The sequence below is a fragment of the Lygodium microphyllum genome, chromosome 8, assembly GCF_053477565.2.
Source record: "Lygodium microphyllum isolate KBCC chromosome 8, Lygodium_microphyllum_v1.1.10, whole genome shotgun sequence".
NCBI lineage: Eukaryota > Viridiplantae > Streptophyta > Polypodiopsida > Schizaeales > Lygodiaceae > Lygodium > Lygodium microphyllum.
The window spans coordinates 14,663,643-14,685,310 of record NC_141142.1 but is presented as its reverse complement, the minus strand read 5'-3'; positions in this window follow the sequence as shown (position 1 = coordinate 14,685,310).

Sequence of the window (21,668 nt, the reverse complement as noted above, 5' to 3'; positions counted from 1 at the left end):
CTAAAAAGGCAGATTGAATATCTCGGATTTATTGTGTCAAATGAAGGGATCTCTTTAGACCCTACCAAGGTTAAGGATGCTCAAGAGTGGTCTCCACCGGCTATTATTAAAGAAGTGTGCAGCTTTCTTGGATTAATAGGTTGGTACAAGATCTTCATTAAGGACTATGCTTTAATCACAACACCCCTCACAAATTTACTGAAAAAGCAAGTTGCCATAGTGTGGACACCCTCTGAACAAGCAAGTTTTGATCAACTCAAGCATAGCTTGGTGACAGTACCAATTCTGAAGCTCCCTGACTTAAGCAAGGAATTTGAAGTTGTCATGGATGCTAGCACACTTGCACTAGGCTATGTACTAATGGAAGAAGGTCATCCCATAGCTTAGTCCTCATGGAAGCTAAAAACCCATGAGAGGAATTATGCCACGCATGACTTGGAACTGCTAGTAGTGATCCACGCCCTCAAACTTTGGCAACATTACTTGCTTGGTAACAAGTTTTCTTTAGTTATGGACCATAAGAGCCTTAAATGGATCTTCACCCAGACCAACCTCAACATGAGGCAATGTCATTGGAAAGAAGTTCTACAGGAGTATGATTTTGAGATCAGGTATCACGGGCTACATCTCAATTATGGTTATAGTAGATATACTCACCAAGGTTGTACACCTCAATTCTAGTCAAGACAAATTATAAAGCTTCAGATATTGCCAGATTGTTCATCAAGGAGATATTTAGGCTCCATGGGTTGCCTAGAAGGATCATAAGTGACTGCGACTCCCTCTTCACATCTCACTTCTAGAGAGGGATATTTGGGGCCATTGGGACTCAACTCTGTTTCAGCACAGCCTATCACCCTAAAACTAACGGCCAAACAGAGAGGGTCAATCAAGTCATTGAAGATGTCCTTAGAGTTTATTGATGTTGTGAACCCAATAAATGGATTCAATATCTACCATTAGTAGAGTTCACCTATAATGCTTCCTACCAACAAAGCATCCAAATGACACATTTTCAAGCATTGTATGGGCATGATTGTCATTCCACATTGAACTTCTTAGATCCTACTTTAAGAGTAGAAGCTTCTAAGGAAGCTTCTAAGGAAATGCTCGAGGAAATGGATGAGCAGGTTAAGAACATCAGAAAAGACATTAGAGCCGCCAAGGATAGGCAAAAAGCCTATGTAGATCTAAATAGACAATAGAAACTCTTCAATGAGAGAGACATGGTTTTTATTCATGTACGGCCCAAGAGGAGTTCCCTATCATTGGGGGAATTTTAAAAACCGAGTCCAAGGTATTGCGGACTCTATAGAATCTTGAAATGCCTAGGGCCCAATGCCTACAAACTCCAACTCCCTGAGAATGTAAAGGTTCACAATGGATTTCACGTTAGCCTACTAAAGAAATATGTATCCAATCCTAGCCATGTACTCGATGATCAACAAGTTGTAATGCCAAGCCAAGGAGTCCTTGAGCTCTAGCCAGCTAGAATCTTGGACATTCAAGAAAAGAGATTGAGGAGTAGAATCCTCAAGGAGTACCTCATCCAATGGAAGGACTTTCCAAAAGAAGAGGCCATATGGATTGACGAGAGTACTCTCAACCAACAATACTCCCAATTCCTTTCGAGATGAGGACATCTCGATTCCTTAAGGGGGGAAGAATGTAGCATTTCCCCCTCCCTCTCGCCGTATGACCTCCCCCTTAATTAAATGATTTTTTTAATTTTAAAAAAATGGAATAATTCCCCCTCCCCCTAGTCACGCCGCCAACTAGTGGACGGTGCAAGGGGGGCTACTGTGTATCAACGTTGGAGGAGGGGGGTGCCACGTGTGCTGTGGAGGAGGCCAAGGGGGGTTGCTGCGTGTGCCATGGAGGAGGCCAAGGGGGGATGCTATGTGTGCCATGGAGGAGGCCAAGGGGGCATGCCACGTACCGAGAGAGGGAGGCAAGGGGGCTGTCGTGTGCCGTGGGAGGAGGGGGAGGGGGAGGGCCCCCATACCTTACTAAAATCCCCCCCCAAGACCCTATAAAAAGGGCTTAAGCGTGGAGAAGGACATCAAGGAGGATTGGAGTTGGTGGCCCTATCTACTAGTTGACTGAAGGGAAAGGAGGTTCGTTGCTAGAGAGAGAGAGAGAGAGAGAGAGAGAGAGAGAGAGAGAGAGAGAGAGAATTTGTCTCTCTTTGAAGACTTCCGCACTTGCCGTCTTTCTTTTCTCCCCCTCTTCAAGAAGGTTCTCACAGATGAATTCCCTCCACGAGGATTCGTCTCTCTCGTAACTTAAGCGTGTAGCCACGAAGGAAAAACCAAAATTATACAATGCCTCCCAAGTGAAGTAAAGTCCAACCGAACGTGAATCTCGCTTCGACCGATGGAGCTGTGGGTCAAGGAACCATGTCACTTGGTAATCAGGTGCGTCCCATAAATCCTACCCTCATGGGAGGCCTTAAGAACATAGGCCGACTTCATTGGGAAGGGAGAAGTATTTGGTGAAGGTGTACGATAACTAACCACCATTTAGGTTATTCTATCCTATTGGAAACTATGTTTATTTGCACTTTGGCATATTTTGAACGAATAAATTGCACAAAAGGTTTTGCACTCATGCACGCTAAAAAAATCAAGGACCTTATTGATTGTGCCCGTAATGCTTTAGATTATGCACTAACATTGGCATGCTTGAAGGTACTGAAAAATGGGTTGTTAGGATGCTTATACATATTCGTCATTAAGTGAAAATCGTACTTTTTGCATCGCAAAATTGGTTAAACTTAAAAGGTAGGGGTAAAAGTTTGAATCAAGTCCATGAGAGTCATGAATGCTACAATAATTGGGTTAAGTATGTTTAGGTCATTGCAACAATAGGCCGGGTTTTGGGCTCTTACAATCCTTTAGAGAGATGTAGCTCGCACATGCATTAGGCCGATGACTTCGTGTTCCTTGTACAACAGAAAAACACAAGCCTCTATTTATAATTTGTGTAACTACATTGAAAAGAAATTCCCAAGAGTAGAACTCCATATTGCATCATCGTCCTAGGAAAGACTCGCATTTATTTAGATTATGTGATATTACGGACGGTTTCAATGGTACGACTAGTGAGCCATCTTAAAGACAGTTATAAGACATGCATATGAAGCATTAACCTTAATTGCTTAGGTAGTTCAATGAGATAAATCCTATATGGGGCTTAACTCGACTTATTTAGGATTAAAGGTAATTGAGCCAATCTATTGTTACTTCATAAGTGAACCATGTGACAAGTAAAACACTCACTTGTCTCTATTCCAAATCTGGCCTTGATAAAGCTGAAACAACCTTAAGATATCACCTTCAACCATGATGCAATCTGTCGTTAATACAAGAGGTTCAAGTGTCATTTCTTCCAATGACAAGAACCCTGGATTAAAGAGTATCAAGCTAGGACAGTTTCCATCTCGATATAGATCCAATTGCATAATTGCTCGCTCCTATCACGCAGGAGTGGGGTCGGGAAGAAAGTATTCCCTAATCCTCAGAGGATATTGAAATTTCCGCCAAGGCAAGAAGGTTAAACGCTAAGTGTCAAGTTAAGGGACCCCCACCTTAGTAGATGTCTCGAGCACTCACCTGCACCTTTGTTTGTGCTTGTAAATTTAGGAACACTACTTCTATAAAATAAAAAAGATTGTGTAACCCCAAACTCATAAATGAGCATAGTGAATCAGGTTGAACTTTTGGGGGGCGCACCAAACCACCCCCAACAGCATAAATCGGGGTTCCAATTCTACTGACTCTAGGGTCTTCACAGTATCATTTTCATGTCTTTTGAGAAAAGTTCCCAGCTAACCGGGACCACCCTTCCCTAGGATGGACCCAAGTCACGTCCACCACACTTTCCTTGGTTTGCTTAGTTATCTAATTACCTACCACATTATGTTGACATGCAAAAGAAGCTTCCTTAATTAACCAATTTAAACATAGGTTTCTTCATGTAACTTAGGCACTGACACAAAAACAATGTCAAGCAAGTTCCTTTCTCAAATATTTGATCTTTATTTATCATAGTCCCAAAATACATCAAGTATCATGCCCAAAGGCTAATCTAGCAATCAACAGGATTGCTGCTCCAAGTTTCGCCCGTAGACTAGTACACGGGCCTTGAGATCCCATCTCGAGTCACATCGGCCTCTTGTGTGGGATCCGAAGGCAAGGAATTTACAGCCAAAGCCTCCCCTGGCACCCAAGTGTCCTCCCGCTCTAAGCAGCACCCACGGAGAGACCTCTCATGGTGGGTTCGGTCCATATACACGGCGCGGCTAATAACCCCCTTGGATAGGGTTAGGCAAACAGTCGGAGGTAACTGAACCTGCCTCTCCCTCCAAGCTTTTAACCTGAAGCATTAAGTGTTTTGCCTTGAGTTAGTTCCTTGAGAAAAGAAGTTCAAACAATGTACCTAAAAGTACAATCATGATCATTTCAGTGGTCGTTCATACGACCAACTGCTAAGGTGTGATTCCTTCTTCCAGAATGCTCCCAGCATTTGGTCCTAGGTTGTTCGTGACTTGGCAAGATTCTAGGGGCTTGGCAATCTAGGTTGCTTGTTCCCCTTTTTCTTCAGGTTAGGGTTTGTACCCTACCGACCCTAATTATCCTTACCTTAGGTCTCCTTGTAAGATAGATCAGACCCTGTTGTCCTCGGTTGGTCCACTTGCTGGTTGTCTCCTAGATCCCTTGTAGTACCTATGTACCTTTATCTTTGATCTTAATTGATCAAGATTTTCTATCCCCTTGACCATGGTTGGTCAAGATGGTTCTGTTTAGAATAGTTCCTACTCCGTCTTAAGTATAATCTTCTTAAGGTCTCTTAATAATACTCACAGGCGCTTAAGCTTTTACATATCCCTCTTGAAGTCACCAAGGACTTTGACATGGGTCCCATGAATCTTAGTCCCATTTGGTAAATTACAAACAACGTTGAATTTTCCCAACAACTTTAATGAATGCAATGTAATGCCATGCCTTCATTTCAATGCTTACAATTTTGATATAATCCATGCGTTATTTTATGCCACACATGCGAAGGTACTTTCTATGCATGCAATCTTAACATTATCCTCTAAGTAATTATTTACATGATCTATAACCTACTTGAAAGATCTTATCTTTATAACTTAATGTAATTATTGTATGAGTCTAGCTGCGCTTTAATCTTTTCTGCAGCTTATTATATGTACCTTAGAATCTATCTTGCGATATGGAGATGCACTTTGCTTCTTTCGATGTCCTCTGAAATGTATTTTGCAAGAACTTGTGCAAGGAGCAATGCACTTTATGCAAGAATTCTTGCAAGATGTTTTTGGTAATTTACGATGCATCTATCTAATCAATTTCACCTATTATGATATCATCTTACAATGGAAATTATCCTGCTTATTACATACATCACAACTAAGTTCATACCTAGGAAATTATCAAACACACAATTAATGTAATGCATGTGAATATGATTTTTCACCGTGATAATTATAACCTATGATTTAACAATAGAGCAACCTGGGTTTGGAGTGATGTCTTGATTCCCGTGGTATTGATGCATGATGAACCGTTCGCGGTTGCGGAGCCACCTTGTTTTGAACCTCCATCCACACTTGCAGGGTTTCCGGCCATCCTGATGGAACTATGCTTCGAGGCCATACTTGAAGATGCGTGTACGAGAGATAGAATTCTCGCACTCTCCTATGCAAAATTCTTGCCGCCTCTCCTTGAGTTGAGAAAAGTTAATGAAGGGGGAGGGGCGTATTTTCGAAAATACCAAGAGGGGTGTGTGACCTCTCTTTAAGGAGGGGGAGAAGAAGCTTCCAGAAGCTTCTCTCTCTCTCTCTCTCCCTATCTCTCTCTCTTCTCTCTCTCTTCTCTCTCTCTCTTCTCTCGATGATGATGATGATGATGATGATGATGATGATGAGGAGGGGGGGTTTCGTTTCCTGACGACAAGGGAGGGGGGGCACTGTTCACGAGGGAGGGGAGGGCGGCGTACTAACGACGAGGAGGGGGCTGCCATCCAGGAGGGAGGGGAGGGATCCCCTTTTAAAGGGGGGACAAAGGTAGTATGAGGGGGGGAGACGGCTGTTAACGGGCGCCACCCCTTCCACCTTGGGGGCTGCATGCCCCCCCTCTTCCTCTTTACTCACACATACACACTCTCTCTCCCTGCCATGTAGTCGGCAGAGAGAGAGAGTAAAAAAAAAATTAAAATTTTTAAAGGGGGCGTTCTTATGCCGGGGGGAGGGGGGGCAGGATATTACAAACATGAAATTCTATTGCTAAAAAAATATAGTGAGTAAAAAAAATTTGGTATACTATACCTCATCCTAGCAAGAAGAATAGAGTCATTCACTTTTATCACTTTATTCTTGAGAATTTGAACAAAATCAGAGTCCAAAAATACCATATCAGATCTTTTGTTAATGCCACTAGGTAAAAAGCAACAAACATTGAAGTTCTTAGGGTCAGCCCTTTCAAGAAGAGTAGATAACTCCTCTTCAAAAGATGGGCGTTGTTGTGCTTTCTTTCCTTCTCCCTTCTTTCTTTTATACTCTCTTCATTTATCTGCATGCTCTTCTATGGTCTTTTCCTCTTTCTCATGTTTTCTTGTGTCCTTTTCATGGGTGACATCTTCAACCTTAAGACCTGGATCATTTTTCTTCTTTCTATACGAAGGCACATTTAAAATATTGAAAGCCTTCACATAGAAAGGGGGACTGGCTCAAGGACCTTTGAAAACATGTATCTCAATCTCCTGAGAATTATCATGTCTTTATCCATAAGTGTAAGCCTATGTGCATGAGTAGAACAGATATAAGAATCTTGAAAAAAATCAATAAAAAAATCTTATGTAGCCTCCTAAATACATTTGAGAGCTACCCTAGTCTCTAAAACTATCTAGGCTATGCTTGTCACAAATTTCTCTGATAGCCTCTGAAAAGATAGTTTGGAAATTGCATTATTCAGAGCCTTCATTGTACTCCTAATCTCTTTTAGACATCTAACATGCTGAGAGAACCTTCTCCTTGGCTTTGATTTCCTTGTAATTTTGGAAGGATTGGAGGACTGATGGATCTTTGAAAGCAAGACCTCTAGGATCAACTTTCTGCTTCCTTGCAATTGCCTTAGTTCTAGCCATCTGAAACATCAAAGAAAACAAATAATATAACTAAAGTAGGACAGATCTCCAAATCTATAAGAGAATGTTATCTAAAATCACTTAGTAGCAAACAAACACTAATCACATAGTCTACCTCCAATTTCAATAAAACAATGCAGGCACAAGACGTATGAAACACAAGGAGGCCTTCTGGACAAGAGAAATAAACACCCCCTCATATTTCACATGTCACTTATTTTTGGATACATATTTGATCAAAGATAATTAATGTCATGAAGTTTTACAAGTCTCACAATAGTCATCATGACCCAATCTATCAGAAAATGCTAAGGGGGATCCCCATCAAGGATCAAGACCCAAAGCTAAAGACGAAGTATCAAGAATTCTCCATCAGTAATGGACTTGTCTACTTTAGGACAAGATTATGTATCCCTGCAAGCCAAACTCTTAAGCAAAAGATACTTTGGGAAGCCCATGATTCCCCTTTCTCAGGGCATCCTGGTTATGCCAAGACCCTTAACACGGTCAAGAAGAGCTATTTTTGGGAAAGGCTCAAGGGAGATGTACTCAAATATGTCACGTAATGTTTGTCTTGTCAACGCATTAAGGCAGAACATGTTAAAAATGCTTGGGAAATTGCAACCACTTGACATTCCACAAATGAAATGGAAGTTCATTAGTATGGACTTTATTGTTGGTTTACCCCAAGTTCAGGGAGGATATAACTCTATTTTGGTTGTAGTAGATATGCTCACCAAGGTCTCACATCTCATCCCTGTCAAGACGAACTATAAAACTTCAGACATCACAAGATTATTCATCAAGGAAATATTCAAACTTCATGGGTTACCTAGAAGAATCATTAGTGATCATGACTCTCTTTTCACATCACACTTCTGGAGGGCTATCTTTGAGGCTATTGGAACTCAACTCTATTTTAGTACAACTTACCATCCCCAAACTGATGGTCAAACAAAACGAGTCAATCAAGTCACTGAAGATATGCTTAGGGCATACTGCTATCGCGAACCCAAAAAGTGGATTCAATACTTACCACTAGTTGAGTTTTCTTACAATGCTTCTTACCAACAGAGTATTCAGATGACCCCTTTCCAAGCATTGTTTGGGCATGATTGTCATATCCCTTTGCACTTCTCGGATCCAACTTTGAGGGTTGAAGTTTCAAGACATATGCTGGAAGACATGGATAATCAAATCAAATTAATAAGACAAGACATTCAAGCCGCCAAGGATAGACAGAAGGCTTGCGCTGACTTGAAATGGCAAGATAGATCCTTCATCAAAGGTGATATGGTCTTCATCCGCGTACACCCTAAAAAGAGTTCACTGTCCTTGGGAGAGTACAAGAAGCTAAGTCCAAGGTATTGTGGACCTTATAAGATCATCAAGTGCCTAGGGCCTAATGCTTATAGACTACAGCTTCCCGCAACTCTAAAGATTCATAATGTATTCCACGTTAGCCTATTGAAAAAGTATCTACCTAATCTGAATCATGTACTTCATGATCAGCAAATTGTAACGCCTAGCCCAGGGGTCCTTGAGCTATGGCTTGATAGAATCCTAGATGTTAGGGAGAGGCATTTGAGATCAAGGACCTTGAGAGAATACCTCATCCACTGGAAAGATTATCCCAAAGAGGATGCCACCTGAATGGATGAAAATACTCTCAACCAACAATACCCCCAGGTCTTCTCGAGATGAGGACATCTCCATTCCTCTAAGGGGGAGAGGATGTAATATCTCTCCCGTGCCTCCCCCATGAGAACCCCCTCTCTCCCTTTTTCAAATTTTTTTAAAAATTAACTCAAATTTTTTTACCTCTCTCTCCCTCTCCCTGCCGACAGCATGTCAAGGAGAGAGAGAAAGAGAGAGAGGGAGTAAGAGTGGGAGAGGGGGGCATGCACCCCCAAGTGTAGGGGTGGTGGCTGTTAAACGGTCGTCTCTCCCTCATGAACCACCCCTCCCTACTATTTAAGGGGAGAGCGCCCCCCTGGTGGTCTTCAGCAACGCCGTCCCCCTACTCCACATGGCATGCAGCAACGCCACCGCCCCCCTGCTCCACCTGGACGCCGCCAAGTTGCCAAGACCATCGCCACCCTCATCATCATCATTTCATCTTCATCACCATTCTCACCACGACACTCTCGGGGCCCCCTGTCAGAAAATAAGAAATTAAAGAAGCTTCTTGAGAAGCTTCCTAGAAGCTTCCACCAAAAAGCTCCTTAGGGGTGCTTCACCCGTGGACCGCGTAAAGGACACAAATTGTCTGTGAAGGGAGTTTTCGCACGGAAAGGGAGGACTCCCAACTTGCAGAAAATTTCAGCACGCACTCCACCTGCCCGACTTATTCCCAAGTCCCGATTGCGATGGCCCCAAAGCGCCACACAAGAGGAGCACACGCGGGAGTAAGAGGAGCACATGTAGGAGTCCCCACCCGAAGCACAAGAATCGATAATACCCCTCCTGTAGATGTTCCTTTCTGCATGATATGGGTGCATTAAGTATAAATTCGCATAGGGAAAACTTAATTAGAACGATTTGTTTTAAAAAATATCATAGGAATGTTCGAAAAAGTTTTAAATTGCATGACAAGGTACTTATATTTCTCACACCATCATGATGAAAGGTTGTTGCATTTTTGAATATATGGTTCATGTGTTAAAAGATGTACTTATGCAATAATGTCCTAGTTGCATCTCGCATATAGGTTAAATATAAATTGCAATGTTCTTGTGCACTGGAAGGTTTGCATTGGGTAATTTACATTGGAAAGAATGAATTATGTTGTATACAATGCATTTGTGCAATTAAAAAAACCCCTTGTGACGACCGTAAATAGGTTAATTCATAGAAGGATGTTTAATTAAAGAATAGATAGTTGCTATGGGGAGGAATAAAAGAGTTATATTTTATTTAGAATTCTCATAAGCAACTGCATTCTTATTCGCGTGACTTGCATGGGAAAATAAAATATTATGTTTTTATAATATCAAAAATTTACGTAGCATAATTTGCATGCATAAGCAACTTGCGTGCATAAGTATCTAGATGTATGAAAAGAAAAAGGGGTTATATTTCATTTGATGAAAAGCATATAATACGCATGAAATGACAGTTACATTCAATATGAAAGATAGGTTAAGTTAATTTAAAATGTTGCTTAGTATTGCGCTTGTAGAGTTAATCCAGCGTTCTCGTACTTAGATCATTCTATGTTGCGAGTAAGAGAGGGTACCAGGCCTTAGGACACAAATACTAGTAATATCGACAAACAAAGGGATGTAATTCCTCAAGATATGCACTGCTACCTAACTCGTGCAACTAGTTTGCAAGGTCATATGCTATTGCAACTAAATCATAAGATGCTACTACTACATCTTAGGCCAAGGGAGGTGAGATCTAATTACAAGCTAGATTAGTTAAAAAGTCGAGTAGTCACCCTACTACAACTCTCCCTCTTGGGAACCGATTTGTCAAACTTAGGGAAATTGTGAATTACCAAGAAGCAAATTGACCAACCGAGGACGATGGGGTTGTCCAAGATCTATTTTACAAGGAGACCTAAGGTAAGGATAATTGGGGTTGGTAGGGTACAAACCCTAAGGGAAAACAAGCAACCAAGCTTGCCAAGCCCTTGGAATCTCGCCAAGTCGCGAATGATCCAGGATCAAATGCTGGGAGTATTCGAGAAAAAGGAATCACACCTTAGCAGTTGGTTGTACGAACGACCACAGAAATGATCGTGATTGTACACTTAGGTACATTGTTGAACTTCTTTGCTCGAGGAACTAATTCAGGGCCAAACACTTAATGCTTCAAGTTAATAGCCTGGAGGGAGAGGCAAGTTCAGTTACCTCTGAGTGCCTGCCTGTCCCTATCCAAGGGGGTTGTTAGCTGCGCCGGGTACACGGACCGAACCCACCGCGAGAGGTCTCTCCGTGGGTGCTGCTTGGAGCGGGAGGATGCTTGGGTACCACGGGAGGCTCTAGCTATAAATTCCCTGCCTTCGAATCCCGTACAAGAGGCCGACGTGACTCAAGATGGGATCTCGAGGGCCTGTGTACTAGTCTACGGGCAAAACTTGGAGCAACAATCATGTTGATTGCTGGGATAGCCTTCGAGCATGATACATGATGTATTCCAAGACTATGATAAATAAAGGTCAAATATTTGGAAAAGAAACTTGCTTGACATTGCTTTTTTTATGCCAATGCCTAAGTTACATGAAGGAACCTGTGTTTAAATTGATTAATTAAGGAAGCTGCCTTTGCATGTCAAACATAATGTGGTAGGTAATTAGATAAGTAAGCAACCCAAGGAAAGTGTGGTGGACATGACTTGAGTCCGTCCTATGGAAGGGTGGTCCCGATTAGCTGGAAACTTTTCTCAAAAGATGTGATAACGAGACTATGAAGACCTAGATTCAGTAGAGTTAGAATCCCGATTTATGTTGTTTTAGGGGAGCGGAATGGGACTATGCCTTATGGGCAGAAAGGTTGAGCTTCGCATCCCTCTCGTTTCTCATTCTCCATGAACCAAGTGCAGCATAAATCCACTTCGACTCTATTGTTCCTACGCAAAGTGGTTCATTTGGAGCTCGACGCTAGCTACTTCTAGAGACTTAGCTGATAGGAGAGAAACCCTGACTTCAGGTCGGTCCTAAGTGGGAACGGTCGGATACTTCCGCTTCGGGGTAGACTTGGGAAGACCTAGATCACAAACCCTATGACATTCCTTGCGAGTGCCAGGTGGTGCTTTCTAGACTCCCCTCCCGATGGACTGCTAAGACATATCCCACAAGTGGACAAGCGGACATGTCACACTGTTGTTCTCTGATGACCTTCTGTAACCCTCTGTAGACATTCTGTAGAGCCTCTGTCTCTGCTCTGTTCCTGTTCTGTTCTGTTCTGTAGATCTTCTGTAAGTGTTTTGTAGAATGTATGTGTGACTTTTGGAAAAGTTTTCTAACTTTTTGAAAAAATGAATCTAAGTTCAAAAGAGATAAAACAAATGGAAGAAGCATCTGCTGAAGGCTGAAGAGAGACTGAAGTGACATTGATAGTACTGAGTTATGAAGAGACACTGTAGTGGCTCTAGTACCCTTTCATACCTCCCATACCTCTTGGGAGGTGCATCCATGACCTAAGAGGGATTATTAAGTGCCATTATTGAGTATTTTAGTGAGGAGATGATGTATTATTGAGAGAGAGAGAAAGAGAGAGAGAGAGAGAGAGAGAGAGAGAGAGAGAGAGAGAGAGAGAAAGAGAGAGAGAGCCAGAGATAGCCAATTCTATCAAAATAGTATTTTGTATATGAGAGATTGAGAGAGAAAACTATGAAGTCATTGAAGATGAATACTATGTGATTGATTTCCATTCAAAAATGGTGTATTCTTTTATGTTCCTTGTTCTATTGATAGATTTTATGAAGACGTTGAAGATTATGGTTGATTCTATCAAATCCATGGGAGATATCTACTATGATGTTGCGTGAAGAATTGTTGTTTTCTTTGTTTTGGTCATCAAAAGAATGAAATAAAACTTGTTGATGTTACAAGATAGATTTTCTTGCAGTAGAATCCCCTTTTCCTTGGTGTTCCTCTTAGGGCTTCATGCTTTTGGTGCGCAGCAGGAAAACTTGCCATCAACAAGCATCAAAAGAGGCTGAAAATGAAAGAAATGGCATTGCCAAGAAGAAAAGAATTCAATGGATGTTTGTAAAGTTCCTTCTCCACTAAAGAGTTGGAGATTCTCATTATCAAAGCCATTTTCCACAAGAAGTTCATCCCACAATGGTGGAAACATATTACCATCATGATGTAAGCTCTATGTAGTGGACTGTTTCCTCTTCTTGTTGAAGCAACAGAAACTTACATCTTGGTGGCAAATTATTTGGAAAGAAATTGAAGAGCAGAAGCAGAGAGAATGATCTATCCATGGAAGATTTGGTATTCATTGAGAAGTTTCCACACATCATCAAGTGGGAGATCGTGAAGAAGCTTCAGGAGTCATGGTCTGTGGAGGTTCACAAAAACAAGAAGGAAAAGAGTTGGAATTTGTTCGTGGATGCTCAACAGCAAGATACATGGGATGCTTGATGCACTGACAATCTTCTGTTTGTCCAATTAGCAACCCACTGGAAGTTGGTGGATAGATGTTTTTCACAACATACACTGTTGAAACCCTCAAAAGCTGGCATTATTATAATGATAGCACAACAATGATCCTAAGATGAATGAGTTTTGATACTTTCAGAATGGAATATCTCACCCTCTGTGGTGGTTTGAAAGCTGAATTCAAAGATGTTGAAAAGAAGGAAGTAGAAGAGATGTTGGCCAGAGAATCCCTCAAAGACTGAAGCACCTCTCTGATTCTATTCTATTGAGTACTGAACAACTGGTTGGAGCCAAGCCCTTGATGAATGACGCAATCAAGAGGCAAGCGTTAGAATGAGTCCAGAGGTACGTGAGAAGAGAGAAAGCAAGAATCAAGGCTGAGAATGAGCTCACAGCAAAAGCCTCTTTTGACGTCCTAAAAGCACTCTTTACAGAAGTCCCCATGGTGACTCAAGGTCCCCTTCCTAGTCAGATTTGTCCTGGAAATATTGATGACGGGCTAGCAAATGTGGTCCCATTTTTTAAGGGAGGGTACAATGAAGACCCTGATCTTCATGTAGCAGAATTTATGGTAGCATGTGTGGCTAACAATGCCAGAACCCCTAAGCATTGGTTAGCGATATTCCCCTCCACTTTCAAAGGCGTAGCGTTTCAGTGGTATGAGAGACAAGCAACAGAAACGTTTGGCACATGGGATGACCTGAAGTTGGCCTTCCTCACTAAATTCAGGCATGAAGGTTTTGAAGAGCGAATGCGAGAGGAGTTCATGAACCTAAGTCAGTCTTTTGGAGAAAGAGTAGAAGCTTATGTCTCATGAATGAAATCCATCCTGAAGAGATGGACTAACCATCATTTGGATGAAGGTATCCAAAAAGGAGTGTTTCTCAGAGGCCTATAATCAAAAGTTTGCATGGGAAGACCTTGGCTTTTTGAAGCAAGAGCCAGGACGGACTGGTTCAAAGGAGCCCTAACCCTAGCAAAGGATCTAACAAAGTGGTGTTGAAATTGTATGGATCGCAAAAAGGCAATGGATCCATATCCATCAAAGTCATAACTGAATCCTCAAACAAAGTAACAGATGGTACATCAGGAGACGAAGAGGCTATTAAACAGACCTTTCTCAAGAAAACAGAGGCACAGTCCCTAACAGTGGGCACTATAATCCAACTACCAAAGGAAGAAAAGTCTTTGTCCATGGGAGAATACCTCCTGCCTCAACTAAAATTAACTTTTGAAATCACCTCTGACAGTGAGATAGAAGCATGGATGTATTGTTCTCCCTATTACATGGCAGTTGCAGAGACAGTAGCAGAGAAAGAGCCTGAGACAAAAGCAGAAGCAAAAACACACACAGAGATGGAGGATCTGTTCTTCTCGTACAGAGCCTCTACAGAAGCAAAGACAGAGCTTCTAGAGGAAGAGGATGAAAATGATGAGGAAGAAAACGAAGCAGGTTATGGAAGTGCAGATGAAGAAGTTCCTCTGATAGCGAAGGATCTTGTTGATTTCCCTACAGAGACTTTTAAGGCCGAAGATCTCGGGGTGTTGGAAGTGTTGGATGGAATGACCATGGTTCCATTTGGGTTGACCAATGGACCACAAAGTATGCAGAATCTGCATAAGCAATGGATCAAAGGCATAAATATTAAGTTCACCAATGGCTCCTGTCACCCTGACCATTCATTCCGGAGAAAAGATGATGATGATGCCCTTGTCAACAGAAGCCAGAGCTATTAGAGCCACGGATTCTAAAAGGTCCGTGCTATGTGACATTCTTGGACACATCCTCTGAAGATGAATCCCCAAATCCAAAAGAAATCACCACTCACACAGAAGCAAACAAAACTCTGATACCCTTCCAACAATCTCAACAGACAAATAAGTCATTTGTTCAGAAGGAGGACACTGGTTCTAGTGGAACATTAGACGATGACACTACTCCCTTGAAAGAGTCAGACCTCTATCTAGAAGCAATCCGTGGGACATTTATCCGTGAAGTGGAAGGTGAAAGGCAAGTGACGTTCTTGGATACTGACGATACTGAACGACACTTGAAAGTAGGTCTCAATCTTCCAGAAGAAGAACTAGTGATCTTGCGAGATTTACTAAAGGAGAGCTTAGACGTGTTTGCTTGGTCATACAAAGACTTAAAGGGGATTGATCCCATAGTATGCTAAGTGTCAAGAATCGCGTGGTGGGGGGACTTGCTCAAGATGCTGCGCCAAACACACAAAGAATGCACAAGGAGAAGCTCACTCAAGAGACAAGAAGAGAGATGGAGGCCAAAACGTTTTCTTGCTAGTTTCTTCTTCTTCTTCCACACACTTTACAATGTACACAAATTATAGATATGATACAACATAAAGGAAAGCGGCCTACTAAGTCAAACAATGCATAATCGACCACACTAGTCGACTAGCGCTATAACTATGCCAGCTATAAATGGGTGTAACAACCTGAATATAATAAGTAATGAGTCAGTGGCCATGTGAGAGTCATAATGACCACCGACGTGCTAAGTGTAGATGTGTGGACCCATCTAACCAGGCGGTCCATCATCAATGTCCACATGTGTTGAGCTTGTCATCTCAACACTCCCCCTCAAGCTCAAGTGCATCTCTGCAACTCCAAGTAAGCTTCGAAACTTTTGAAGCTTCTCTGTACCCAATGCCTTCGTGAAGATGTCAGCTATCTGATCCTGTGTGTTGATATACATCAAGTCAATCTCATCTACTAGTACCTTCTCTCTCACAAAGTGGTAGTGTATCTCAATATGTTTTGTCTTGGCATGGAACACAGGGTTCCTAGCCAACTGTATACTACTCATGTTGTCACAATAAATGATAATTGGACCTTGCACCTACACATCTAAATCAGCCAATAACTTTTGCAGCCATACTACCTCACATGCTGCAACAATAGCACCTCTATACTCATCGTCTGTACTCGACAAAGCAACTGTAGATTGCTTTTTGCTACTCCAAGTAATTGTTGCACTACCAAGAGAGAACATGTATCCGTTGGTAGATCTTCTATTAGACATGCTACCAGCCCAATCTGCATCTGTGTATCCAAACACCTGTACATCTGTACCTCCCTCATAGAAAAGTCCATAATGTAATGTGGACTTCACATATCTCAATATGCGTCTAATTACATCCAAGTGTGGCTTTCTAGGTACTTGCATAAACTGACTCACAAGACCAACAACGTAGCTCAAGTCTGGCCTTGTAATGGTCATGTAGATCAAACTTCCCACTATCCTCCTGAACATAGTAGGGTCTTCTATCTCATCCCCAACATCAGCACTCAACTTTACATTCTACTCCAACGGGACTGAAACTGGTTTGCATGTTGTCATACCATACTTGGACAACATATCCAAGCCATACTGTCTTTGGGACAGCCATATACCATCATCACATCTAATCACCTCAATGCCAAGGAAGTACCTTAGCTCACCTAAATCCTTCATCTCAAACTTCTTCTTCAAAAAGTCCTTGACTTCAGCAATCCCACTATCACTATCACCTGTAATAATCAAGTCATCCACATAGATGACTATAATGACCAAACCTACATCTCCCTTTCTCACATAAAGTGAGTGATCAAGCATCAGAAACATGAAAGCCAATATTGACAAGATACTCTTTGATCTTGTCATACCATGCTCTAGGTGCTTGCTTGAGTCGATAGAGCGCCTTCTTCAACCTGCACACATACGTGGGATGCTCTAAATCTTCATAACCTGCTAGCTAATCCATATACACTTCTTCCTACAAATCACCATGCAAGAAGACATTCTTCACATCCATTTGCTGCAACCTCCAATCTTTAGCTGCTGCCAAAGCAATCACACATTTGATAGTTTCCATCCTAGCAACTGGACTGAAGGTTTCTTCATAATCTATGCCATATCTCTGGGCATAGCCTTTTGCAACTAGCCTAGCTTTGTACCTACTAATAGAACCATCTGCATTGTGCTTAATCTTATAAACCCACTTACATCCAATAGCTTTCTTGCCCTTCGGCAATGATACTAGATCCCAAGTCTTATTGACCTCTAATGCAGCCATCTCCTCATCCATTGCTGCATCCCAATGAGCATGACCAACAGCCTCCTCAAAACATGTGGGCTCAACATCCTCAACCACTTTCACCATATAAGCATAATGGTGAGCTGCATAACCTTCAAAACCAAATCTGTTAATAGGGTATCTCACCCTACTAGACCTGCGTACCACTAGATCACTCAATGGAGTCTTTGCATTGACGTGTGCTCTCTGCACACCTGGAGTCCTCAGTGAAGGAATGACAAGCTCATCATCCAAGCTCTCTGAGCCACTGGAGTCTCCATCAAGAACTGCATCAATGTCATCTGACACTTTATTCTTTCCTTTGTCTTTACCTGTAGTGCTACTAGATGCACCTGAAGATGTAGAGCTACTCCTTAGTCTCCCAGACCAAGGACTACCAGATGATGTCTATGGTCCACTAAGAGTCCTGATTCTTGCTTTTTAGCCTGCACATGAGTTTCATGATCATCATCATCATCCAATGCATCACCACTAGATGCATACCAACTAGTCATTTCATCAAAGATGACATCCCTGCTCACTCTGAACTTACATGTGACATGGTTATAACAACGATACCCTTTCTGCTCTAAAGAGTATCCAATAAAAACACATTTTTCTGCCTTTGGATCAAGCTTCTTACGTAGCTCATTTGGCATATGAACGTATGCAACACAGCCAAATATCTTCAAGTGCGATACATCAAGCTTCTTGCCAGTAAAACATTCTTTAGGAGTCATACCATGAACTGCATCTGTGGGAGTTCTGTTCATAATATAAAACATTCTTTAGGAGTCATACCAGTAAAACATTCTTCAGGAGTCATACCATGAACTGCATCTGTGGGAGTTCTGTTCATAATATAAACAACAATATGAACAGCCTCATACCAAAAATGCTTAGGCATATTCTTTTCAGCCATCAAGGCGTGTGCAACTTCTGCAATATGCCTGTTTTTCCTTTCTGCAACCCCATTTTGCTGTGGGGTATACATGCATGTGAACTGTCTCTTTATCCCATGAGACCTCAAAAAATCACTAAACTCATTCGAGAGGTACTCTCCCCCTCCATCTGACCTCAAGCACTTTACTTTCAAGCCTTTTTCTCTTTCAACTGCAGCCTTGAAAGTTCTAAACTGCTCAAACGCTTCACTCTTTTCCTTCATAAAATATACCCACAGCTTTCTAGAACAATCATCAATGAATGTGACAAAGTATGAATTGCCTCCAAGAGATACATTTTGTGTAGGCCCCCAAATATCTGTATGCACAATATCAAGGATATTTCTGCTTACATCTCTGTCATGTGAAAAGGGTTGTCTTGCTTGCTTACCAAACTGACATGCTTCGCATACCTTATGAAATTCTACAATTCTAAATGTAGGCAAACCTGTAACCAACCCTTTGAACTACATTAATTTCAGCCTTTATACATTTGCATGTCCAATGCATTTGTGCCAAATTTCAATATCTGCAACAACACCTTTTCCTTTAGCATACATAGCAGCATTCATAGTAGGAATTCCAGTATCTAGAGTAAACATACGTCCAACTCTACTTCCCTTTGCAACCAACCTACACTTGTCATTGAAGTCTTCTACAAAGCAACCCTTTGCATTAAATCTGACTTGCAGCCCTTGCTCTACCTTTTGACCGATTGACACCAAGTTCTTTGTAATAGATGGCACATGTAATACATCTGAAAGACTCTTTGTCTTACCATCATGCAAGGACAAGGGAACTTTTTCAATGTGTGAAATTGGGTGGCATGAATCATCAGCCGTTTGCACATAACCTGTATTTTGCAAATCCTGCATCTCTCCAAACCATTTTGCATGGCTGGTCATATGATTGGATGCACATGAATCAACATACCAAACATCATCATGTGTTTCCTTTCCTGTAATAGCATTCAGCATATGTTGCATAACAAACAGATATTCATTTTTGTACTCATTCTGTCGTGAAGACGATGCATAGTTTCCTTGCTGCAACTTACCACTGCGAATGTTATCTTTCTTAACATAACATTAGGCTATAATATGACATGTTTTGCCACAATAGTGACATACAATACCAGAGTTGTTAGAACCTCTATTCTGCCATCCACCTCTTCCTCTAAAGCTCCCCCTTCCTCTAAAGTTTCCTCTGCCTCTAGAAACATGCATTTCATCAAACTATTGATTGAACCTGCTTTGCTAGTTATTGCCAGCATGTCCCATACCACGGCCTCTCAAAGAGGATCTTTCACGTCCCCTTCCTGAACTTGAGTAAAATGCTTGGACATGTTCACCATTTCTTTCAGACGAATCACCCTGCATATTGATCTCTTCTGTAATCATGAGAGAGATCAGCTTATCAAAATCTGAAAATGGCTTCCGTAACATATACTGAAGTAACAAATGATTTCCATGCCTTCTCATTGTTAAGGCCACTCAGAGTGGATGAAACCAAATCATCATCATCCGGCATTGCATCAATTGCTGCCAATGCTCCTCACCTTCAACACATACTCATTAATAGACATTTTCCCTTTCTTCAAGGCATTCAACTCTTGCTTGAGTTGAATCTTTTGTGTCTTTGTGTTTATTGAAAACATACTCTCAAAAATCTTCCAAGCTACATGTGAAGTTTCTGCATTCCTGATATATCCCAGCATAGTATTATCAATTACTCAGATAGCTAGTACATCACATTTTTGTCTTTCGCATTTCACTCTTTTCATGCTTTTAACTCATCTGCAGTCGGAGGGATACCCAGCTCTGGCTCCTTTTCTTCACCTGAGACAAACTCATAAAGGCCCTTTCCAATGAGGAAGTTCGTCACACGGAACTTCCATGAAGGGTAGTTGTTCTTTTCGAGCTTCTCAATAATGGTATTTCCACTATTCTCTGCCATTATCACAAACAAGGATATAGCACAGCAAGCTAGTCTTCTGCAATCTTCCGCAACACGTGCATAGCAATACACCAAGCAACCTTTTTCACTGATTGCTCAACAGTACATATAATCTGCAACCTGTTTAGATAAACCTTATGTTTGCTTCCTGCAAACACCTCAAAAATTACAAATTTGCAATCTGTAATCTATGCACCCACTTTCGGTCAATACAACTGAAATCACAGTATACCCTGAAAGTGCTGTCTGTAACCTTGCAGCTCTAAAACAGGGCCTGAAACGGCCTCAGATGCCCAAAATAACTGTGGGAAAGCCCTAAAAGGCTAATCTGCAGAATATACAATGCTCTGCTCGCACACCAAATCTCACAGCAATCTGAGATTTTTTGCTCAACCTTGCTTTCAGTGCCTCCACAGGCACTATCCAAGAGAGAGAGTGGAAGGATGGGAGAGCTTCTTACCCGTGGCTTGCTTACTTGAACCTTGCTTCTTCTCCTTCACTTCAGCCTTCAAAATCAGCCTCTCTCAGTGGCGCGGCTCTGATACCATGTCAAGAATCGTGTGGTGGGGGGACTTGCTCAAGATGCTGTGCCGAACATAGAAAGAATGTACAAGGAGAAGCTCACTCAAGAGACAAGAAGAGAGATGTAGGCCAAAACGTTTTCTTGATGGTTTCTTCTTCTTCTTCCACACACTTTATAATGTACACAAATTATAGATATTATACAATATAAAGGAAAGTGGCCTACTAAGTCAAACAATGCATAACCGACTACACTAGTTGACTGGCGCTATAACTATGCCAGCTGTAAATGGGTGTAACAACCTGAATATAATAAGTAATGAGTCAGTGGCCATGTGAGAGTCATAATGATCACCGACGTGCTAAGTGTAGACGTGTGGACCCGTCTAACCAGGCGGTCCATCATCAATGTCCGCATGAGTTGAGCTTGTCATCTCAACACCAACATCATATTGACCTAGAGCCTAATACCAAACCTGTAAGGCAAAGACAAAGGTGTATGAATCCTAATTATTCTGCTCTGGTGAAGGCTGAATTATTGAAACTTCTTGAATCCGAGTTCATTTATCCCGTGGCTAACAGTGAATGGGTTTCGCCCATTGTGGTTGTACGCAAGAAGAACGGGAAACTTCGAATATGTGTAGACTTTCAAAAGCTAAACTAAAAGATGAAGAAGGACTATTTTCCTATCCCTTTTACATAGCAATTGTTGGACACAGTGGCAAGCCATGAGGTGTATTTCCTCTTGGATGGATTTAGCGGATATAACCAAGTCCAAATTACACAGGAAGACCAATCAAAATAACCTTCACCACAGAATGGGGGACCTATCCTTATAGAGTGATGCCATTTGGGCTCTGTAATGCTCATACCACCTTTCAACGA